Source organism: Ostrinia nubilalis, chromosome 11 (assembly GCF_963855985.1).
Source record: "Ostrinia nubilalis chromosome 11, ilOstNubi1.1, whole genome shotgun sequence".
Taxonomy (NCBI): Eukaryota; Metazoa; Arthropoda; class Insecta; order Lepidoptera; family Crambidae; genus Ostrinia; species Ostrinia nubilalis.
Window position 1 is genome coordinate 3,589,495 of NC_087098.1, and position 24,768 is coordinate 3,614,262.

The 24,768-nt window shown below is 35.8% G+C and overlaps 1 protein-coding gene across 2 annotated transcripts in view; it reads right to left on the reverse strand.

Moving 5' to 3' along the window:
- LOC135076114 (serine proteinase stubble) overlaps positions 1-24,768 on the reverse strand; it is a 203,538-nt gene that overhangs the window by 140,653 nt on the left and 38,117 nt on the right. The gene's annotated exons all lie outside the window — the stretch shown is intronic.

Genomic DNA, 24,768 nt, shown 5'->3' on the forward strand with positions numbered 1-24,768 from the left:
GCTATTGGCTTGTACAGACGTCAACACATCTAGCTAAAGTCTATCGAATCATATTCAGTTGCAATAGAGTCGATTTTGCAACGAGAATTTAAAGTCAGATGTGCGGTCGCCTGTACATTTTGCAGTCATTGTGCGAAGTTTCATTGTGCCTATGCTTACTATCACTTTCACTGTAATATATTGTTATCACCATATAAGCAGACGTATTGTAATTATATTCAGTAAGCTTACACATGGAGTACGCTTAGAATGTTCGCCACAGTAAAATCGTTCCAATACACATTTCAAAATCATAACCCTCCGTCTGGCGCAGTCGGGTAAAAAGTTCATAATACTAAAATACGAGTATTTCTCTACAATGTAGAGAAGTACTTTGTCTTTACCAAACTTTTTTCTAGTGATATGAAGATAAAAGTTTGGTAAAGTAAAGTAAGACATTTTAGAAGCCACGGTTAATCATTTTGAAAACTTTAAAAACATTCGATTTGCTACATCTTTTAAAAAATATGAACAAAAAATCAATACAATGCACTTATCGTTTAAACAAATCTACGCTGAGCGAACAAACGAGGTAGCACTGGCCGCAAAAAAACAACGAAAAATAATTTTAATTTTAAAATTACGCTTGTCAAAACAAATGAATGGCGGAACCATTATTTTTTAATTTTATTTTATGCGTTATTTTGTAGTTCTTTCTATTGAACCTTTTTCTATTGTGCCAGAACGTAGGAAAACTTATGGTAATGTTATTCAATAGAATAATACATTACACGAGTCAAATTATAACGAAGTCGCCGTTATGAAGCCTAAACAAATTGGCTGGCATTTGTTTAGTTAATGTCATCAAATTGGATGAGACGAGGAGAAATTACGTTCATGTATTTAATTAATGTAATTTAAAACGTAATTACTTTCCATTTCATAGCAATTTGTTACTTTGATGTAAGTAGGTACTTGAGAAATACGCGTAAAATAGACCTACCAGTTTCATGAGCTTTTGTAGGTATTCTTTGATAAAGTAAAATATATTTTTTTTACTTAAATAAGAAAGAAAAACGTATATTTATAAGACCCAAAAAATTACGCTAAAAAAACATAACCCTCCTTCTGGTGCAGTCGGTTAATTAGATGAAATTTAGCATTTTATGTCTTTCTTAGTGACATTTTGTCACAAAAAGTGACTTCAGATTTTGTATTTAGGTGCTTCGAAATAAAATAATTAGCCTATTTGTATAATTATTTAGCCTCATATTAAACTCTAAAGCTTAAAATTAAATATTCAGTTGAGCGTGCATAAACACATCTGAAGTTTGAATACAACTTTTATTGAACCAAAAGGAGTTTCTATCGATACTCTCACTGAATCCAAACAATGGGGTCCGCGAAAGAATGTTTATTTTATCACCGTGAAACGTTACCTTTAGCATTTCTCTACACAGGCCCTTTTACAGGGTGTGGTTACTATACCGTGTTTTCAAATTACTTATACATATATTTGTTAATATAAGTAATTTGAAAATATCACCCTTAAGGTCTTGGAGCAAAAAATGAATTTATTGAGGGATTAAAATAAATGCCAAAGGAGCTTTTATTGAGTCAGTGATAATAATCAGGTTGAATGACATCTCTTCCACTACTGCAATACCTGTGTGTGTAGCCATGGATGTACTTACTACAAAATTAATATTCTAATACAAAAGAGGCTACATACTGATAGGCCGTAACATTTTTTTAATACTACCCAAAAGTATTCTACACGAAATTAGAAGTAATTAACTACCTACCAAAAACCTATGTAATATTGTGTAAAATTAATGTTTATTTAATTTCAGAATTTTCATCACATTAAGCACTTACAATATTCAGATTTTTACAGTATAAAGTAGGTTAGTACGTATCTACAGTGTTTCCAATATAAGCATTACTAAAGCACATCCCATATAACGAAAACGGGCAAATTCTCCGAATATTCGATATTATCGATACACGGTAAAAAGAAATTTACCCATTTCCACGTGGAGAATGTTCGCGGTGGGAGATAGAACACGATATTTGGCAAATTAATTTGAGGTATGGCAACTCGTGACTATGTACAGTCGACAGAACTTCAGGTTTATACATTTAGTAGCAAAATCGTACCTATTGCAACTGCATAAGATATGCCAGTGGTAATACATAAGATGGGACGCCTGTACTTTCATTGTTATTTGAGGATGACTTTCGGTTTGTGATAATCGTGATGTTATGTTTTGAATTTGGAATTCAGAAACAACGGAAATTGAAATTATTGGGGCGACCGTTTTGTGCCAATTTGTACTACTCTCTGTTATTATAACACTTTTAGTTTTAATGGATTGTGTACTAATAGGGGTTGTGTTGGTTTTCCAGTTGGTCGAGCAGATCACTCACAAGGTGGACCGACGAAATCGTAAAGGTAGCAAGAAGGCGCTGGACGCAAACCGGTACAATCGGGCAGTATGGAAAACATTGGGGGACGCCTATGTTCAGCAGTGGACGTCTTATGGCTGTAATGATGATGATGATGAAACAAAAATTTTTTTTTAAATTAGGAATGAAAAAAGATGGTACGAAGTTCGCCGGGTCAGCTAGTAGAGTTATAAGACGCTGATCATGAAAACGTGCTGAGTTATTCCTGTCTAGAAGCTAGGTAGCTAGCTGACCGACTAAGATAACCCGCACAAGACGCAGAATGTAAACACGCGTCGGTAGGCAGCAAGCAAATAGCGATTCACTATCTATTTGCATAGGGTTGATACTGATATTAAAATGCGAAAATAAATGCGTAAGTTTTATCAGTCTGTGTTATCATTTTTCTCCAAAGCTAGAGGCCTTTTGAATTTTGAAATAAGAAATAGAATTAACGATAAAGAATCATGGAGGATTATGAAAATTCATAATATTCCCATAGGGAGCGGGAAGGTACTGGATGCAGGCCGCTACCAGTTGGCAGCGGCGAGCAATCTGGAAGTCATTGGGCCTCCCTATGTTCAGCATCGTGCGGTCCACACAGCTTATGACCGCAGTCTGTGGAGGAACACTATCTGTGGTCGCGATCCTCATCAGTGAGGGACCGAGGAAGAAGAAGAAGAATGTTCAGCATATGGACATCCTGTAGCGGAATTAATAATGATGATGATATTTGTTCTTTGAGTATGAAGTAAAGACAGAGCCGTGAGCAAAAACTAAAAGATAAATAAAACAAAAACATAGAGTCTTGTTTGTACAGGCACAATATTAAAGCTGAGTAGCACCACCTTACTTTCACCATAACTATAACCATAAACGGTGTTTTTTGTATTGAGTTTGACAAATTTTTGACGTTTGTTATAAGTAGTTTAAATAAGATGGTGCAACCCAGCCTAAGTATGTTTAATTTCTACTCATACCTATAATATACTCGTAGTCTTCTTTGTACAATATCACAAGTAAGTAGATCCATAAACTCAAGCTAGTTAAACACTATAGCTCAATAGCCACCATGCTATTCTAAAACTAACTATGAAGGATTAGTTTGTTACAGCAGCAGGTTACAATTACTGCTAAATTATGCGGCTCTACAAGTCAAGGCAAATGGCTGCTTGTTGAATAGGGTTTACAGTTTCATAAACAATAATTCAACACTACATTAATTCTACAAAGTTAAGCAACAGTGCATTTTAGCAAGTAAAACGTATTCGTAAACGTATTCTGACAACAGTAACGAGAAAGTTTTATATTAGACTAGCGGCCGCCCGCGACTTCGTACGCGTGGACCTCGTTTTACCCCTTAGTTCGTAAAATCTGTTGTTTGATATCATGTTGATAGATGGCGTTTCACGGCTTCCCCCGCATGAATATTTACGAACGTCAAAAACAGTAGTTTGTCCAGCGCTATAGATGTTAACCAATGACGATAGATAGCGCTTTTTAGACACGTCTTATTTATTTATTGAAATTTATTTGTCACATATCGTCATAAATTTTAGCCTATACGTTAATCTGGGTTAAAAACAATAATACTGTAAAGTTTCAACAAAATCCGTTCAGTAGTTTTTGCGTGAAAGAGTAACAAACATCCAGACATCCAAACTTTCGCATTTATAATATTAGTAGGATTGGAAAATATCGCTTGTTGCTAGTTGTACTTGTCCGTGTGTTTCTTTTTTTTTTGTTCTTGTCCTTGTTTTGGTGTGCAATAAAGAGTATTAATAATAGATTGACACACACATAAGATGATCTAGAACGGACAATAAGTTAAGTATGACAATTATTTTATCTTTGTTTCTTTTTCTTGACTTATTTGAATTAAAAATATTATAGGCTGAGTTGGATTACCTTAATTTTAACCATAACTATAACTTTGACCAGTGTCTTGTACGGATTTTGACTGACTTGAGGTTTGTTATAATTAAAGTAAGAAAGTACAACCCAGGGTTAATGACGAATCGAAATAATTATAGTTGTTGATATTCACGAAGGCTAGTGAGCTTTACATGTGTGGTGGCTCGCTACTGTTCGTTTTTCAAAAGTTTTGACAGCCATTACACCACCTTTATGTGCATGTACACGTACACACACACAAGTAAAGCTCACTCGCCTTCGAGAGTTGCAAGAACTATACCAATTGATAACAACCTCCTCATAAGGCGTTCTTTTAATATACCCACTTGCACGTAATCAAGTCCTAGAAATGCCATTTTAAACAAAGATGGAAATAAACACATTACCACTCCATTGCGCCGCGCAGTCGGGTAAAAAGAAACAAAGTGTAAAGGTTGAGTAGTCCCGAGTTAACTGCGATTCGTCACGATATAGTAAGGCGCATCGTGTGGACACACCGTTAGCAAATTTGCTGCGAACATCCACAACTCACTGGCGCGAATAGCTACCTAGAGATTGCTCATAGGGTTGGCACAAATTAAGTTTTTTTCAACGAGTAACTAAACGAAGCTAGAAATTAATTAAAAAACTCTTAGAAGAGTGTATTTTTGTTGGGGTTTTATAGTCTCAGTTTCCTGCAACTTTAATATTTTATTATAATTTTGATCTTACAAGTTAAATCTAATTCAACGACGTTAATCTATGTTCGTTTCAGCCAACGTCCACTGCTGGACAAAGGCCTCCCCCAAGGATTTCCACAATGACCGGTCCTGCGCCGCCCGCATCCAGGCACCTCCCGCGACCTTCAACAGATAGTCCACGTAATCGATGTTACTCTAACAGCATTATGTTATCTTTAACAGAATGCTGAAGTCACAAATATCACAAAAAATAACTAAAAACGTTTTACGTGTATGTAACGTGTACGTGGGGTGAAATCATTTGCATAACATTACTTTTACTATGTATAATCCACACAAGATACAGCCACATGGAGATAGATTAACCTTATTTAAAATAACATCGATAAATAAATAGAAACTGCTACTGCTAACCCTGCCCGAGACACACATACAGCAAGCCCGGCGAGCGATGACACTGCTTACTTTATTAATCGTCGGCCGGCACTCCATTTGCATAGTACAATTTAAGTGGCATGCATTATGACATGTGCCATTCGTTATTTATTCAGCCGAAGTTAATGCAGTTATAAAGATACACGCGACGTTTAGATTTACGTTCACGGTTTGACTGTAGTTATGCGAGGAAAACTGTAAGCTTAGGCTAAAATTACATACAAAATGTAAAGGACTATCCGCGCCAAGAGAAACTGTAAATGTTGTAAAATAAAATAGTATGAAAAATCGACTCATTATTCAAACAAATCCAACTACATTGTAAATAAAAGATTAATAAAGTAAAAATATCGTACAACTGATGAACAGAAAAATACTCAAGGGCCACCCCAAATCGGAAGACGTAGTATGGGCAAGGCCTCCCATAGACTGAAACCGGTGAAGGTTGCGGGATGCACCTGGATTCGGGCCGCGTAGGACCGGCTTTTATGGAAACCCTTGGTATTTCATTGTAGAAATCTTTGGCTTTCGTCCAATGGTGGACATGTTGTGGGTAAATGGTAAAACGAACAACTTGGGGAGGCTTTTTTCAGCAGTCTTTGGTTGCAATAAACAAATGTTTGCCAAACCACCGTTCCCTGTGTCCAACCCGGGATACCTACGCCCCCAATCAGCTCACATATTTGCTGAGCCATCCATAGTTCGCCGGGAATCCGGGATGACTGGATCAACACTCAGGCCATGATTAATCCCAAGCAGCTGGCGAGGCGAAATCAAGATCATTTTGGCACTTATTGTTAACGTGGATAAAGGTGAATATAATAAAACTTTATCTACATATAAAAGCGAAAGGTCACTGATTGACTGTCTCACTCATCACGAAATCTTAAAAACTACAAGTGCTAGGAGTCTCAAATTTTGCATCGGGGTTCTATTTGGAACGTAGGTGCTCACTAAGATGGGATTTTGCAAAATTCAACCCCGCGTAAAACGCGCAATTCGCGCGCGTGGACCCACGTCACGGGCGGCCGCTAGTACCTATGTATGAAAATAAATCCTAAAATATTTCATGAGTTGACTGATTGACAAATTAATTAATCCAATATAAATCTTTTGTCCAAGCCGATTGAAAATAGACAATAATAATAAATACGAAAGATGTCAATCTGAAAAAGTTACTTTACTAATAAAATTGTCAAATAATGTAAGTAATATTTAACCGACTTCTTTATTCTTTTATTGTATGTGTAGTAAAATTTTTGTTGTAATCAATTACTGGTATCGGATTTTTAAGACGTCACAACTTAACTTTACTGTCGCAGTAATGTAATTTTAATCAAGGTACTGGACAGATATACATATACTGTCAGAGTCAAGTAGTTCGTGACACCCAAAGTGGTCAAGAAGTTGACAACACAATTATATTCCAATTAAAACAAAGACTTGTTGCGAACTTTTTGGCTAACTACTTTGGGTGCACGAACTATTTGAGGCTGACTGTACCATCCTAGACTGCATCTCACTTAACATCAGGTGCGATTGCGGTCAAATATCTGCCTTGTAAAAAAAATACACGATCTGTGTCTCACATAAAAGTAGGACTCACCCGGGAGAGTCCAACTATCTAACTAACCCTATTAAAATATTCAACATTCTTTCCGTTTCACAAAGGCCCAAAAAAGATGGTAATAACTTTTATTAGGTATAATTAGTCATAAAAAACTAAAATCTTCACAAAAAACAAGACAAGGAATTCCAAAAATCTTTACTAAATTAGAGATTTTTACAAACGCCTTTTAGGAATTTCTCTTGAAGTATTTTTTAAGTATTCATCGTACCCTTTTCCTTTTATTAGTCTTTTAATTGGAAAGACTGATAAAAGAAATAACAAATTGCCCGATAACATTTTAGGAATCTCCAGAAATTAACTAAAACAAAAATTACTTCTCGGAAAATGCCTTGTGATTTGCTTGTTAATTACATCTTTTGGGATTAAGCCCGTGAAATTATTATGAGGAGGATAATTTTCACTGTAGCCTTAATAGAATATTGTTTAAGAAAATTAGTATAAAAACCTAGCCCATCTTCTAAACTAATAAATGCGAAAGTAATCCAGTTTATTATCACACCTTAACTAACTAAATGATGAATTATGTTAATAAGACCTAAAATAAATAAAATTACATGTAGGCTATCCTTTGCTATTGCAAAAATAACATGAATGACTAAACAATCAGATGAAATTTTATATTGAAAATTTTATAGGTACTTAAATTTAAGTTTACTGTGCAACAACGCTTTCCTGAAAGATCTAAGAAAACGCGAAAAAGATTTTCAGTATTAGAGCGAAAAACGCAGGTGAATGTACATCAACACAAAATATCGAAATAACATGTGAAGTAGAAATTTAATAATTAATGCAATACTAAGCATAACCTCACGTAACGTGTATTACGGCTTTAACAAACAATTACACGTGCGTTAATAAAAACAAATAAATAAACGAAGCTAAAATGCACTATTTCTACCAACACACAGACCTGGTCCGCTGACCCTAATCTCACGTTAGAAATGTAACCGGCAAACAGAGAAAACTGACATTATAGCATAAGTATACCCGACGAGACAAAGACATCTTTTTTGCAAAGCCAATGGCCTTTTATTCACGATCGACACGAATAGTGACTAGTGACTATATCCGTCGGAGGTGTTAATGTAGTGAGACAATGTACTCCCGACATGCGAAAAAACCATTCCGATTATGATAACTGACTCGTATGTTACACGAATGTCATAATAAACGAAAGTTTCCGTAATATTGTTAATTGAGTCAGTCGCTCGTTTATAGTTGTAATATGTAACGAATTACCGCTGCTGTAATTACTGTCGCAAATCGTCGCTTAAGATATTTTATTAAAAGTTTCTGCTGTATCTCACACGAAAGCATATTTATTGCTTTAAGCCACCTCATAATTTAACAAATTCTTAATGATTTGTAGTTGAATTCCAAATGTTAATAAAACATCCAAGATTTTTTCGCATAAAAATACTCTTAAGGTATTCTTTTTGCTGACTGTGCGCCCTAAAAGTTGTCGAAAGCCACCATGACACACAGATTATTAAAGAGATTTTCGCCCTTACAAACCAATACAGGTTTGTAAGGGCGAAAATCCAGTCCGTTTTATCACAGTCATCAAAATGGATTATCCCCATTCGTACAGATCGACTTAATTGTATTTGAAAGTGTAGCGTTATCACAGACATAACTTTAAATGTCAACTGCAGTAGATAGATCACTAGGCGTTTGTAGATTGTTGATGGTGTATTGTTTGTTTGTATCATAATGGATCGTCAGAAGTGATTTAGTTGGGTGCGATTGACCTATTTTGTTAACTGCTTTTGTTATAGGATAATAATATTTTAAGATCTGTTAATGTTTGTTTTTATAACAATGAAATGTCACATAATAAATTTGAAAAAAAAGGAAAAAGTCGTATTTCATTATTTTAACTTGATTCTTAAAATGAAATACTTAAAAAACCAAGACTAAAGTATTTCAAAATTATTCATAAAGTCAAAATTGTTATTGATTTAAAGTTCCTGTTGAGGTCAACTTCGCAGTTACGAAAAAATTTAGATAAAAATCAGCAAAAAAGAACGGTTTTTTGTAATTTTCATAACGGGTTGATTGATTGACGAGATTTATTTGCGCTGATAAATGGACGCGAAAGCAAATTAAAATATGTGTACTGGGCGTAATATCGAACGTGGGTGAGTAATTTCATATTGTATTAAAAGCCAATCGATTAAAAAAAATCCATAACCGTTTATTATATCAAGGAGTTTCACAGGAAACGAATAACTAACGATCTGACTCAAAGCAATCATTTCTAGAAGACTGTTCACCTAATTAAGATGATAAGAAAATAAAAGTAATTCTCAACTAGCTTAAACAGGTCCTGAGATGTTAATGAGAATATTATTTTAAGCCAATTCTAAACATAGACAAGTTCGCTTAGATCTCATCACGTCTGTAAAAAATATCTAACTGGTCGAGTCAGGACATTTCAAGAATAGTCCTACCTTACAGTTCAACTCTGACATTCTGTACAGTAATCCGAGGGTCTTCACGAATGTGGGACTTTATCTCAAGCAGAAAGAGTTCAAAATCCAAGAAGCTGTGATGCTGCTGACTGTACTCGTCGCCGCTTCATCATAAAATCCTCATTCGCAGCGTAATAAGGATATCTCTGTAACATTTGCATGCGACAAGCCGACTATTGGGTCAGACACGCCATCAAGCGGCGCATCCGTGTGGTACGGACAGCAAATAAAACGTATACTATAATCCCTGTAAGTAGACAGGAATCTTTCTCTGAAACTGTGGGCTTACCATGAATTTACGTTAGGTGTGCTCGCTTGCGACTGCATAAAAAAATGTCATTAAATGTATGACATAATATTGTGCAGCGCCCATAGCGGCTACTTTCAAGAAATAAAATCTTCATAGATTTTTTTGACGTTACTCGCCAGCGAGCTCATCTAACAAGTCATGGTAAGCACAATGAACTATTACAGTCAAGTTTTAGATCCTGACTATAAGAAACCTCTCACATGACTAACGCCCGTATTCACAAAGATTACTATGAGGTCTCACAGTGCGCGTGGAGCACAGGGTGACACACGAACCAATCACAGAGCTATACTCAACGCTGTGCGTTCGATTTGCTGCTTCACTTAGGCAAGCATCACTTGTGAATACTTTACTGTTTATGAAGGTAAAGGGAAGGTAAAGTGTATTCATTATAATTCATGTATAAAGTCTAGTTGTTAATAGATAACCCTATTAAGCCATGGACAATAGGCCTCAGCTGCCAAACTGTTTGACTACAATCCATTACATCAGACTCTAGATACCGAAAATATACAAAATTATGCCCACCTTAAAACATTATTTTAGCTTGTTTCTCATTCGATGTGTCAGTCAGCGCATGGGTATCGTCCCTAAGGGCTATATTTCACCGGGACACCATGGCGGCGCAACCAGTCGCCGCTACCAACAAAATGTATACAGCTTTGCGCAACCAAACGGACACCAGGTGAGTAACTCTCTATAGGGCTGTATACATTTTGTTGGTAGCCGGCGACTGGTTGCGCCGCCCATGGTGTCCCGGTGAAATATAGCCCTAAGAGTAGAACGTAGTACCACCATGTGACGCATTATGTTTAAAATTCCTACTAAAAGGCATCTTTTCAATTCTTTGACGACCGTACACTTGCATGTGATAACGCGTATATTTATGGAATTCTCCGAGAAATGCTATACGATGCCAATGACAATAAATCGATTTGTACAAGAAATCGATTTTCTAGAACACTTTTAGAATTAGATCATTTATTCGCAAGTGATCCAGGTATTTTTAATAATTACTAGACTAGACTTACGCCCGTATTCACAAATATTGACTATGAGGTCTCACAGTGCACAGGGTGACACACGAACCAATCATAGAGCTCTATTTAACGCCGTGCGTTCGATTTGCTGCTTCACTTAAGCAAGCATCGTTTGTGAAGACGGGCGTTAGAGCGTAAACCTCTACACTAAAACTAAACAAAGAATCTTAGTAGGGAAGGCCAAAAACTACGTTATTTGTTGCTTAATCTCTTTATTTGTTTCGTAAAACGCAATTAAAACGAAGTTTCCTTCTAGCTATTATTTAATCCTAGTATTATTATGACGTAAAGCTTAATCCATTATCAAAATAAATAACAAATTATTTCAAAAGGATACGAACAGAATACATTCAACTTGGCGCTTAAAATCCGTGCCGGACCTAGGTATAACAATCATTTATTTTTTACCTAACAAAACAATCTTAGCTAATCAATCAGTCATAAACTAGTACGTGTCAGTTAAAATTTGTTATATATGACTGATTCACGTTACATCTATCGTGTTTAATTGGCATTTAATAGATAATTCACAATAATTAGTGCTTACAGCACAAAACCTTGTAATATAGTCATATGGACTAATTTTAATGCGCAATCAATCTACTAATTTTTAATTAAATTAAACCTAATATCCAGGAACCAGTCATTTCCGTACTACTAAAATAAGTTACATAATTGATTGATTGTTAATTAGAATGATATGGAATGGAAAGTGAAAATGATAAATGATAAAATATTATGCTTGATTACAACCCAAATTAGGTAACCTGTGAAAATTTATTTTTATTTCACTAAAAATAAGAGCCTCGAGTGACACTTGAACCTACGTTGAGTCTTCCAGTGACTTGGTCCACTTTTAGCCTGGCCCACGGGTCAAATCAGTGGATTGAATTCTTAAATATGTTTTCTTCCTACTGGTAGTTACTACTGGGCCCACCTTCAATGTTTTTATTAATAAATTAAACACCAAATCAACAAAAATCTACTCTAGAACCTTAAAGTGGTTGCTGGAAGAATTAACATAATTTATTTAAAAATTCAATCCAGCGCCTTGGCCCGTGGACCAAGCTAAAAATGGGCCAAGTCAATGGAAGACTTCCTAATACGCTCTGAGTATAATTACGTTATGGAGTCTTTTAAAATCATGTAAACTCTTCAAAATGTACCCATTGCAAATCATAATGTAGCTGCAGCATTATAAAGCAGAAATCTCAATTACTGTAACATTTGCTAAAAAGCCGTAATATAACTTTTAGTTTGATAGGTCTACATAAAATATTTTAAACATAAATTAGTTATAAATGAATAAACGTAGCATAGGAATCTATTTATATTAAAATGTAACTACATTAAATGGAAATTCAACGAGCAAAAGCTAAAATTGCAAAGTTATTGACTGCTAGGTCCACTAACTCTGTGGCTAACCCGTGGGAAATCTGCTTTGGGAGAAAATCAACTATACTTAAACACGTAACAGAGCTACGTTATACAATAATTTTGAGCGGACACGGTCGTAAAAATCTATGGCTCGAACTAATGTTACCCTAACATACCGAAGGCTATTAACTGAGCTACAGCCGCATCGGGGTTATATTGAAAACATACGGGATGAATTTGGGGACCGAGACGCTGAAGGTATCAACTTACGCCCGTATTCACAACTATTACTATGAGGTCTCACAGTGCGCGTGGACGCACAGGGTGACACACGAATCATTCACTGAGCTCTATCCAACGCTGTGCGTTCGATTTTCTGCTGCACTTAAGCAAGCATCATTTGTGAATAGCGTGCGTTAGAGTGGTTCGTTCGTTTCAGCCAATTATGTAAATAAAATATAAATAAAATTCAAAAGTGATCCATTTTCATTTCCTACCTTTGATCGATCTATTCATTGAAAAATCTTATTTAGAGGATCACCTACGAAGCTTTTGTAATTCGAAAAAACAATTTATTGATCTAATGAATTTCTAGGCGGTTTTACTCAAGACACACTAAATTTTATGTAAGTAGTCGATGGATCAACACTGATTTATTAAATAAACATTTTAAAAATATTGGCTAGATGTTAAATTTTTAGATTTTAACTATTAGTTTGGTTTGCTCCCAAATAATCCAATTCCAGATTTTTCCCATGGAGATCATAATTGCAGCTTTATGGGTAGGTAAAACTCAGTAAAACTCATTTATTTCTGTAAATAGGCTTAAAAAAAGCACTTTTACACGTCCCAGTATTAACCCTACCACTGCTTCAGGACAATAAATAAATGGTCCAGTGCTGAGAAGAAGCAGCGCAAGAAACTCAGTCACTATTGTCAGCCTCTTTTTCAAAAGTTTACAGGCTTTCAAATGTACAAAGTTATAAATATTTATGCGAGCTAGGCAGTAACGCATCCCAAACATTTTTATCTTTTAAATAATCATCGACTTTATAGTAGCCCTTTTTCATTAAGGTACTTTTAATATACCATTGTAAAGTGTTACACTATGCGTTACAATTAACAAAATTGCGTAACGCATGCCCACTCATGCAATGCTTTACATAAAATAAATAATAATTATGTCAGTAAACTTAGCCTGCTAAAATTCACTTGTTATCGTTAATCGTGACACACTGTTTGCCGCAGTAATTGGTTATTGATGCTCGTGTCAGTCAGACACAGTTGGTAGTAATAACAATAATATGACAAGCAATTAATAAACTGAAGCCGCGACGGTACCGTGCGTACTAAATCCAGTTTTCGTTCTTTCGTCCTCACTGTGTTTTTACGCCCGTATTCACAAACGATGCTTGCTTAAGTGAAGCAGAAAATCGAACGCACAGCGCTGAATAGAGCTCTGTGCTCGTCTCGTGTGTCACCCTGTGCGTCCACGAAAATTGTAAGACCTCTTAGTAATGTTTGTGAAGTTACTTTCAAGTTAACCTAGGTATAGCAGTGTATTTTAAAAGCATTTAACGAGATAATTTCACTACCTAAAGTGACCTTCACAACAGATTTATTTTAAAATTGCACTTATATTATTACTACTTATTACCTAAAATACACGATGTTTAGTTACTCGTAGGTGGGACGTTATGTATTTGGATCAAATATTTTGAACCGAAATAAGAAGCCTACACAAAATTCACAAGTGACGTGCACGCAATAAAAATAATCTCGTATGTTTCCGTTTTTATTTGAACACGACTCGAGTAAATCAAAAAGGTTAACTCAAAATGAACTCATTCAACTTAAAGGTCTCCTGCAAAGAACTGAAACATTTATCAGAAACTTACTTCTTAATTTCGACGTTCTGTAACAGTAAAAGTCAGCGAAAAACTAATAAGAATAAGATTGTCATTCATCAAAGATTATGAAAATGAAAGTGATATTAATGAAGAAAGTAAAACCGATTATTCTCAACACAAAAAAACTATGTTTAAAATTACCATTTCATAATGAAAACGAAACCAATCCGCTTTAGTAATCGTCAACTTTGACATCTAATCGCATACATCTTAATTTAGAGATCATAATTAATTCGAATTCACTTTTCAAAATTTTAAATCTCTGTTGATTTTTATGTGCGTTTCTAGTTTTATTGTCTGTGGCCAATGATATTACAGAACTATAGATATGTTACGTTCATAGAAATTACGATTTTAATCCGTGCCGAGCTATTCCAAATTGCACACATTGACAAATGTAACTGATAAGTGAAACAAAAGATACGAAATAGCACGCAAATGAAAGAGATAGCTATAGTTTTAACGATTCTGCACTAACTAATCTATGTCCGCAGCGCACGCATCCTTATCGCTCTAACGTCAAAACAAGATCGCTTTCTCTTTCTTAACTTGAACATGGCGCATGGCGTCTTGATTGTTTGCATAAATAATTGAAAATATAAATACTAAATAATTTTGCATAATCACATGTGGTAAGAGATCCCTTGTATTTTGTTTACTTTAGAGTCATAATTGGTACACTTTCGAAACACACACGATGGCATTTTTTATTTATTTTGGTAAGAACACAGGAACTTACGGTGTGGTACGCACGCGATTGCGCACGACGCAGGCCACACGAAGACTAAACACAAGACGTCCCAATTGGGACGTATTTGAGTATTCACAGCGCGAGCGCTTATAACATATCTGCTTTTGTTTTTATATAATATCATTGTCTGTGGCCTATTTCTTTTTAATCCGTATTAACTTTTATCTTAATGAGGTTTCTCTCCGGCCAGTTCGTTTAAAAGCAAACTCGTTTATCGCGTAAGATGAAATTAATATACGGCTTATGTTATCTTTGGAAGTTCATTGTTTTGAATTTTGAACAACAGAAACGAAAGTACTGTTTTTTTTTAAAGAATAAAAATAATAAACATAATGTTTTAAAATATTTTCAACCGCATTACAAAACTCGTGTGCTTTCATAAAGTATTTACTACTGGACTACATAATACAGTCAGTGTCTTGGGAACCATTGACTGTAAATTATCGCTCTTTACCGATGAAGACCGCCTAGATAATATTGTTCCCACCAACTTTATAGCTAATCTAAAAAAGTATCGGTATATATGCACTTAGTAAGTAATTACTCGTATAACTAGAAATTACCTACATAAGGTTAAAAGTTGTAATGAAAAATTTTTTTCGAGTTTTTAATTATACTTAAGTTTGATCTTAGACTTTATTAAACATCGGCATATTGTGATCTCAAGAAGCTTATTTATCACAACATCTGTTATTTTTAATTAATTACCTGAACATTATAGGATTGCGTGCAACATGCTCTCCCATTAGCCTATTTCCACGGACCATAGACAATGACCACAAAATTCTGGGTTATTTATGATAGCGTTCCTACGAATTTGCTCCCGCTATATACGGTATTTGCTTAATTAACTTGGAATAGCTGTCCCGAGGTTTCTCTTCGAAAAATTTATAGTATGCGGGTCTATACCTGAATATGAGGAGGGTAGTGGGTCGGCGTGACAGGGGTGCCCATCGGCTTATTATCAACAATAAAAAGCTGTAAATAAGGTTTCCTAAAAATAGGACCCACTAAAGTAAAAAAAAAGTATTAGGTGACGACTAAATCTTTGAATAATTGTCAATGCCAGCACGGCCTTATCAATCCTAATGTTTTGGTCTAAAATATAAAGCGTTTCTTTATTTACAATTGAGCACAAACACTCTTTTGTATAAAGCAAACAGTTCACCATTCAAAGAACGATTTCATTTTCATAAACTCCTGTCAAAAAAAACACTGGTTGACTTACAGTAATTCTTTAAAAATAAATAAAAATTTCAAACAACGATTCAAACCTTTTTTAAATGCTGGTTGTCAATAACAAGACCGGCAGGAACAGTTGCCAGTTGCACTAGTTTAAAAAAAATCGTTCTTTTTTCAAATATTCAAACTATTAAAAAATCCTGAAAATGACGGTCATTAGTCCGGCAGCCCTGCGAGCGGCATTCGAGCCACGTGGCCATAATGACTAACGACTGCGCCTGAATGGCTCGTTAGAGATGGAAATATCGCCATCAGCCGCAGCTTTTCCGTTTTTACCTATTTTACCGATTTTAACCCACGCGGAACTATCCTCGAGGATTCCGAGAAAAGTGTATTGAAACGCGACCGTATAACGCCATGCCGAATAACGCCTAATCGATAAACTGTTCAACGAAGACACAAATCATCGATTAACGTAAACACGAAAATAACTATAGGCCGATATCGTAGTTGGCCGGTTCTGGAAACGTTTTGTCCCATTGTTATTTGCCCACTTAGTTTGATTAAGTTATTGCAAGTCTATGATCGAACTGATTATGTTTTGAACCTAAGCTTAGTATTACAAACAACAGACCTTGCTTTAAAAAGTTTTTACAAATTGTATCATAAACTGACCTTCATATTTCACAGGATAATGAAGCTATCCGCAAAATGCCCACTAATTTCCAAAACCTTAACACAATGGCTGAAGCAGCATTGTCGTTCACAATAATAAGGCCCGACGTGGACCCACTAACATAAAAACGCATTAAAATGGACGAGGCTTATGGGAAGGACCGCGACGATAAAAACAAAAGACTACGACATATAGAAAACCGAATAAAAAAACAATCGCTTCCAATTTTCTTACTGTTACGGTAAGATTTTTCGGTAAACTTATCTCGGAAAGGCGCAATGATTGATGATTCTTGTTATTTACTTGACTTTTGAAACAGAACCGAAGTTATAAGTCGTCTGAGATAAGATAAGAAGGCAGAAGTTTGTTTTTGAGACTTACAAAGTACACATCGAAGGAAGTTCCTTTTGAAATAAAGTCTTACGCCTTTTTAAATATCTTTATGCCGTTTCTTGGCATAAAATGTCGTATCCAAATTGCAGTTGTACCTCATACCCAAGTGAGATGTTAATTTAAGATGTCCCGTTCATCCTTTATTCGCAACTTAATTAAAGAGCTCCTTACATTTTGGTCAAGACGGGTTAACATCGAGTTTACTACATAGATTCGGCCCAGTGATTCGTTTGTAATATTATTATGTTATAAGAAAATTTATATGAGGATGTAATTTTCAAGAAATACTTTATGGTCAGAATTAAAAAAAAAACAAATGAAACAAAGAAACGATATCCTAAGGACAACCTTTTTTATTTTATTGTCTTAAATGGCGTTTTTTCTGGAAGACTATTAATAATTAAAAACTTTATATGAATTTTCTAATGTTAATCAATCACGGTAATGTTTATCTATACCGTGCTAGTAATATTGACGTGTGAACTCTACACGTTTAAGTATACAAGAATGATTTAATTAGCAACAACTGAGCTTAGAACCGATCTGATCCCACGATCTGTATCGATTCTTTAAATCGGTAACAATCACTACTGAGAATCGATGGAGCGATACGATTATGTTGTCCGAACCGATCCATTATTAAAGATTCCATTGTCATATCAACAGGTTTATAATTAATTTAGCTACTGCGGACGAAAATTGATTTCCATTGAAGCTTTATTCGATGTGAAACGGCCATTGAAATAAGGTTCAATTTCTAGCTTACCAAAAGACGTATATTTGTACTATTCCACTTCGAAATCGCATATAATTCTGCCACAGAACAGAAAGTTTTTTCTGTTCTTTGGATTCTGTACCAATTTATACAGAAGTTGGTACCTATGCAAATCGTGCGAAAAGCGTGTGTTTTGAATCGCGGGATTTGAAATTCAAACACTTCAAAGTAACGTTCTCGAATATCTTTTTTTTGTGAACTTTTAATATTAACCACAAAGTATTTATTATGTGCCAGTTCCAATTAAAAAGGTTTTATGGAAAAAACCTGGATTTACCGATTGCCGCAGGTTTTCAACAAGTCCCTTAAAAAGTCGCAATAATGAGATCTCTTTTGAAATTCAATTTCCTTGTTTTACAAAGTAATATTTATTTCGCTTTAATGGTGCTCGTATATTCATTTGGGCGACAGCCTGTCGATTTGGGGGACCTTTAACAAGAAATGCTTTTTATTTAATCTTCTGTGTTTAAGTAGCCTATTAAAAAAGGACAGATCAAATATTAAAAAACAATATTCAGTTACGTGCCCCGTCTTCTGAGAAGTACAGTCGGGACAAAGAGTGGGCAAACATTTATGTTGGGCTTTAATGAAATCCTTTGTCGTCTTGCGATATTGGATCAACGATATTTACTTTGTAATAATAACCTTTGTAACTATCATTCTATTAATGATTTCTTAATAATTTAACAGACGGTTATAAAATCATAACCCCTTCTACTGGAACAGTCGGATAAAAAAAGCAATTAATTAAAACATCACATTCTAATTTCAGGCGTTAATAAGTATTTAAAGTTTTTGTTATTATGTTCTCTGTTAGGCACTTTTTTGATCAAAAATTTAACCTGTCGTAATCGCATGAGTAAATAAACGAAAAACTGATTAAAAACAGTTTTCATTACATGTTATTTATGTAAATTACACTGTATCGTTAAAAATATTTTCATTCTCACGTATAATTTAATGCAAATATAAATCAAAAGTACAGCACTGTTCAAATATTAAAGAGCCATTATCTCTTGATACTACCGCGCTGATGAAAGTGAAAACGACCTTAAAACGTGTTTTAACTAAGGAAGTGAGGCGTATCCGAAAAATAAAACGCAGAAACACGTATCCGAAAATGTTTAAAGACAAATAGTACGTGCGTTTTAGTAGCCGTCATAGTAGTGTATGCCAGTTTAGTTAGACTTTAGACATAATAATTCAGGAAATAATAAAATACAAGAATTAAATTAAAAATTAAATAAGCTTTACTAAGCGCACTTTTGTAACTCTACATCATGATTTACATTATCAGGTGAGAAGGTAGTCAAGGAATTACAAAATAAGGAAAATAAACAAAGCGCCTAGTTACGAAAATATAGACAAATTAATAAGAGAGAAGTAATTAGTATTAATGTAATAATCTCAAACTTGAATATAACTAATGAAGCTGGTCTATGTGTTCGACAATAAAATTCTAATTCATATCCGAAACGTTCCAGCTTAGTACACCTCTAGCCCAAACAGTGTCTGGTTACAGTTGACAAAACAAATAATGGTACGTCCCGGCACACGAAGATGATCCAAAGAAAGTGCCTTTGCGTGCCGCGTTATGACCTCATTAAAAAGTAAAAAGGCCTTATTGAGTTACATTATCTGTGAACGTAGGTGTGATTTATTATCTGTGAAATGCCGCTAAATGGCGCCAAAATAAAATAATGAGACTCGGTATCAGTAGAAGGATTTGAAAAAAGTAAATTTTATTCTTAGAACACTAGCAAAGTAGAAAGTAGATCGAAACATTTTAATTTGTTCTAATTTGCCAAGCCTTAATGGTGTGAGTTGTACTAATTAATTAAATTAAATTAATTAAGCATATCATTCAAATTTACCTTAAAAAACCACTAAAGTATAGATTCCTAGATTCCACGACGTTTTATTGGTCATTTTTCATCAACTCTAAATCAATATTTGAAACTAATTGCCGTAGAAAGTTGAGGTCATAATTCCTGTCACCAAAAACACTAATTGATCCTTACAGATCGTTAAGCAAATAAATTATTCGTTTAGCATAATTTAACATAAATTAACGGACTCGTATAAAAAGATGAACGAAAATTGTACGTCGGGAATTTCCTGCTGAATATGTAAGCTATCCTTCCTACTAATATTAATAAATGCGAAAGTTTGGATGTCTGGATGTTTGTTACTCTTTCACGCAAAAACTACTGAACGGATTTTGATGAAACTTTACAGTATTATTGTTTATAACCCAGAATAACATATAGGCTATAATTTATGACGATCTGTGACAAACTAAATTTCACGCGGGTGAAGCCGCGGGCAAAAGCTAGTTTATCATAAGCCCAAATTTATTTTTTATATAACACAGCCTAAAATATGTTACGGTAAGCCTAATTAATTATTGCAAGAAAGGATTTTTTCCTGGCGGCTTGGTGACTGGAATTGAACCGCCACCGGTGCAGACTGAGAAGATGGTGAATTGTCTGCACGTGAAAAAGAGGTTGTCCGGCTTGCAGAAATTTATATAAGTTACCGTTCCTTGTGTGAAATTAGAAAATGTAAATAAAACAGCTCCCTCTCAATTGACACAATTTATTTTTATCTCGTATTCTCCTATATAGTTAACAATTACGATATTATAATAACTACTGTAATAGTGCCAATCTCAAGGGATTCAGGGTCGTTAATTAGGTTCGGTTTGGTGAATATTATCGCCACTACAAATTTCTTAAAACTCAGCCTAAATATTAAAAGACTCTACTAGTTAAGATAACTGCGCGATGTCAGGTCGGAAAGACTCCTACTTGAAGGATGGAAAAGTGGGTACCTTGGAAGCCATGCGGTTATAAGCCGTTACCCTGAACGTTCCTCTCTTCTTCCGGGGTCCAACGGGTCTCGCACACTTTTAGGTTCCAAGCAGCGTCCTCCACGGCCTCAAGCGCGCAGTGCCAGATGAAGCTCTTGCATCTCTTCGACAGGTAAGCGTTCAAACTCTTGCAGAGACAGAGGTTTGATGACAAGGAGGAAATGCGAAGAGATCAGCAGTTTAGAAAGGACAAATATTTGATACGAAATGAAGAGAAATTAAAATATATGAAATATCAACATGTAAAATATGAAATCTATGAAATCCCGCATCTGAAACGAAAAATACGTGTGTCAGCATCACATGTGGAACGTGGCATTAGGTTATGAAAAAAACCGCAATGGGAAAGAAATACTTACGAAGGCTGTTCACTAATTTGAGCTTCGCTCGCAGCCCTCAGCAACCCAATACCCTCATCCGAATAGAATTTAGGGAATCTCTGAAAGAAACGATCACATGAAATAACCACGTACTGGAATACGAAAAATATCAATCACGAAAAATAAATAAATTCTCCGACGGGAACTTACCTCATGTGTGTTATTTTTATTTATTCATCAAGAAATTATCGTGGATGCATTTTGCACCACCCGATTTGAAATAAAAGGAATTACATTCCCGAAAATAATCAAATTGCGGTTGCGCACGATCGACAAATTCCTAAGTGATTTGACAGCTCCACTGACAGCCGCTCTGTCATAGACATCGCGATACGTTTCGTTTCGCCGTTTGAAAAAGTAAATACTGTACTAATAAAACCATGATGAAAACAATTTCCAGAACACTGAAAATATTCTATTTGAAAAATAGAATAATCAATATAAAAACACTAGGAAATGTTTCATCAAAGTATATTTCAATTAACTGAGCAAAAAGCGCCATCTATTGCAAATTAATTCTAAATCACGCCAATAGATGTCGCTAGTGGTATCCAAAATCAGAATATTGAGAAGAAATATTAATTTGTGAAAAAACAGCAAACGGCAACGTTACAATACCCTCCCCCCTAGACATTCGCACGGAGAAAGAATCTGAGCTGCCCTCAGCGAACTACAAACTGAAAATAAGAGAGAAAAAAAAAATAAGTGAATCTTTACACCAGAAAGACCCCCAAAAAGTCCAATTGAGAAAAAAAAAACTAACTTACTAACTATAACTAAACTTTCACAAAAGCAATACCAAACCAAAATGATCCATCTACCAGGACTGATGTTCTACCAACCAAAAAAAATCTCTCCTGTCCGAGCATCCAAAATTCCCCATAAAGTCCCAACTGTGAACCAGTGGTACTCGATTCCCCCAGTAAAGTAGAACTTGACATGCAATTCTACTCATTCCTTTTCCAAAACGTTGTTAGGCTATTTCGGCCATAACTAACATTATTTGCTAAAATAAAATAAAAATGCCTGGGTTATAAAACCGCAGAATAAAACGTCGCTGATCACGATATAATTGGACGTCATCGCAACAAAACACAACCACAGGGAATAGTGCTCAAAACACATGATGTCATCCCTGGAAACAAAAATCTGGACTATAAAGTCACAGAGAAAAAAAAACACGAGGCAAATATACAGCAGATACTTGTCCACTCGAAAAAAGAAAAATAAATCGCATACCCTAAATGGGGCGATCACAAAACTAACCTAAAGGTTTCCCTAAAAGGGAAAAGTAGCCTTGGCGTCATTGTTGGTAGAATACCAAACAACACTTGTGAAACAAGTCCTACGGCTGAGAACCCTGGCAAAACAAAAAATACTATTCGGCGAACTGAGGGTGAAAACAAAAGACAAGGATTAAACCTTGATGTCCTTGATATGCCAAGTACCGAGAGGCTTGCCATTGTGAGCAATTAACTCGTAAACAAGCGGAGATAGTACCTTCTTGACAATGCACTTCTCGTACTTTGGGGCAAGCTTGGTAGCCTTGAACTTCTCAGCGTCACTCTGAATGTACGTTTTGCGCCACACCTCCTGACCCTCTGAAAGTTTGACGTTACGTCTTCTGAGGTTGTAGTACCTGGTGTTCGTAGCGTGGGCCTTCAGTAAATGCGAACGTACCTTCTCGAACACTTCCTTCAAGACGCCAAACTCCCCTGCATAGTCTTCTCTTGGCATAGCAACTTCATACTCGCAGTCGTCCGTTTGCTTATAAAAGGAGCCATTTATTATAGGTTCTCTGCCATGAACCAAAAAGAACGGTGTAAATCCGGTAGATTCGTTCACAGCACTGTTAAGTGCGAACTGAATCTTAAACAAATTGAGATCCCAGGTTCTATGATCTTCTTTCACGTACGAAGATACAGCAGTCATTACTGTTTTGTTATACCTTTCGACCAAGTTTATCTGTGGCGTGTATCTAGGACCGTAATGTACACGAGGGACGTTATATTTCTCCAACAGGCTACGAAATTCCGATCCCGTAAATTGAACCCCATTGTCGGTAATTACGGTTTCAGGAATTCCATGAGCCAGGAGAACATAGTTCTCGAACGCCTTTGCCACAGCTGCGCTAGTCGCGCGTCTCAAGGGAAATAGCATTGTATATTTTGAAAAACAGCAAGTGACCACTAACAGATGAATGTAACCTGATCGGGATCTAGGCAAAGGTCCGACTAAGTCTATCGACAAAGCTTGAAACGGTCTGAAACATTGCTTAGGCTGACCCATGAGTCCAGGTGTCAAGGTAGTCTTGTGTTTGTACGCGGAACAAGTTGTGCAATTTTTTACGAAGTCCATGACGTCGCGGTACATCCCCGGCCAATAATATCTCAGGCTCAATCTTCGGTGTGTTTTGAATACACCAAAGTGTGCTGAAGTCGGAGGTTCGTGGTTTTCGGCGATGACTGCTTTCCTCTTGGACTTGGACACAACTTCTTTCCAGTCAAACTCCTGTGTCAGGGTATATTTACCTTTACTAAGCCTGTACAGTTTCCCATTTTCAATGCGATAGTTGGGGTAGTTCTTTGGATAAGCCGTGCAACCATGTATCACTTTATTATACCACTCGTCATCAACGTCTACTGAAACTGAGGTATCTATAGCATCTACATTCAATAAACGCGAGAGAGCGTCTGGGACAACATTATCCTTCCCCCTACGATGCTCGATAGTAAAATTGTATTGGGACAGACGACATCCCCAACGAGCTAAACGACCTGTCGGGTTCTCTAAGTTCATGAACCATTTAAGGGAAGCATGATCCGTAATAACCTTAAATGGTCTGGTGCCTAGGTACGGTTCAAATTTCTCTACCGCAAAAACTACCGCTAGTGCTTCCCTTTCGGTTGCACTGTAGTTACGTTCATTCTTATTAAGTGATCTACTAATATATGCAATAGGATGGTCATTCCCGTCTACTGTCTGGGTTAGCATACCACCTATGCCGTAACTTGACGCATCGCAATGAACAGAAAAGGGCTTCTCAAAATCTGGGCATGCTAAAACTGGAGCAGAGACCAAACAATTTTTTAAAGATTCAAAAGCCTCTTGTGCAGCTGGGTTCCACAAAAATTTAGTCTTAGTACTGGTGAGGGCATTCAAAGGCGCAGCAATGGATGCAAAATTCCGGATGAACCGACGGTACCAAGAACAAGTGCCAATAAACATTTTAACCTCTTTCGAAGTTTTTGGTACCGGGAAATCAAGAATTGCACGCACTTTGTCTGGGTCTGTCCTCAAACCATACTCATCAACGATGTACCCTAAATATTTCAGCGACTGTCTAAAAAATTTACTTTTTTCGAAGTTAATCGTCAAATTTGCACTTTGGATACGTTGGTGCAGTCGCTGTAGTAATAATAAGTGCGTATTGAAGTCCTCTGCAACTATTATGACGTCATCAACGTAACAAAAGATCATTCCTTTAGTTATGTCACTACAAAAAGGCGTTCCGAACAACATGTCCATCAATCTTTGCTGAC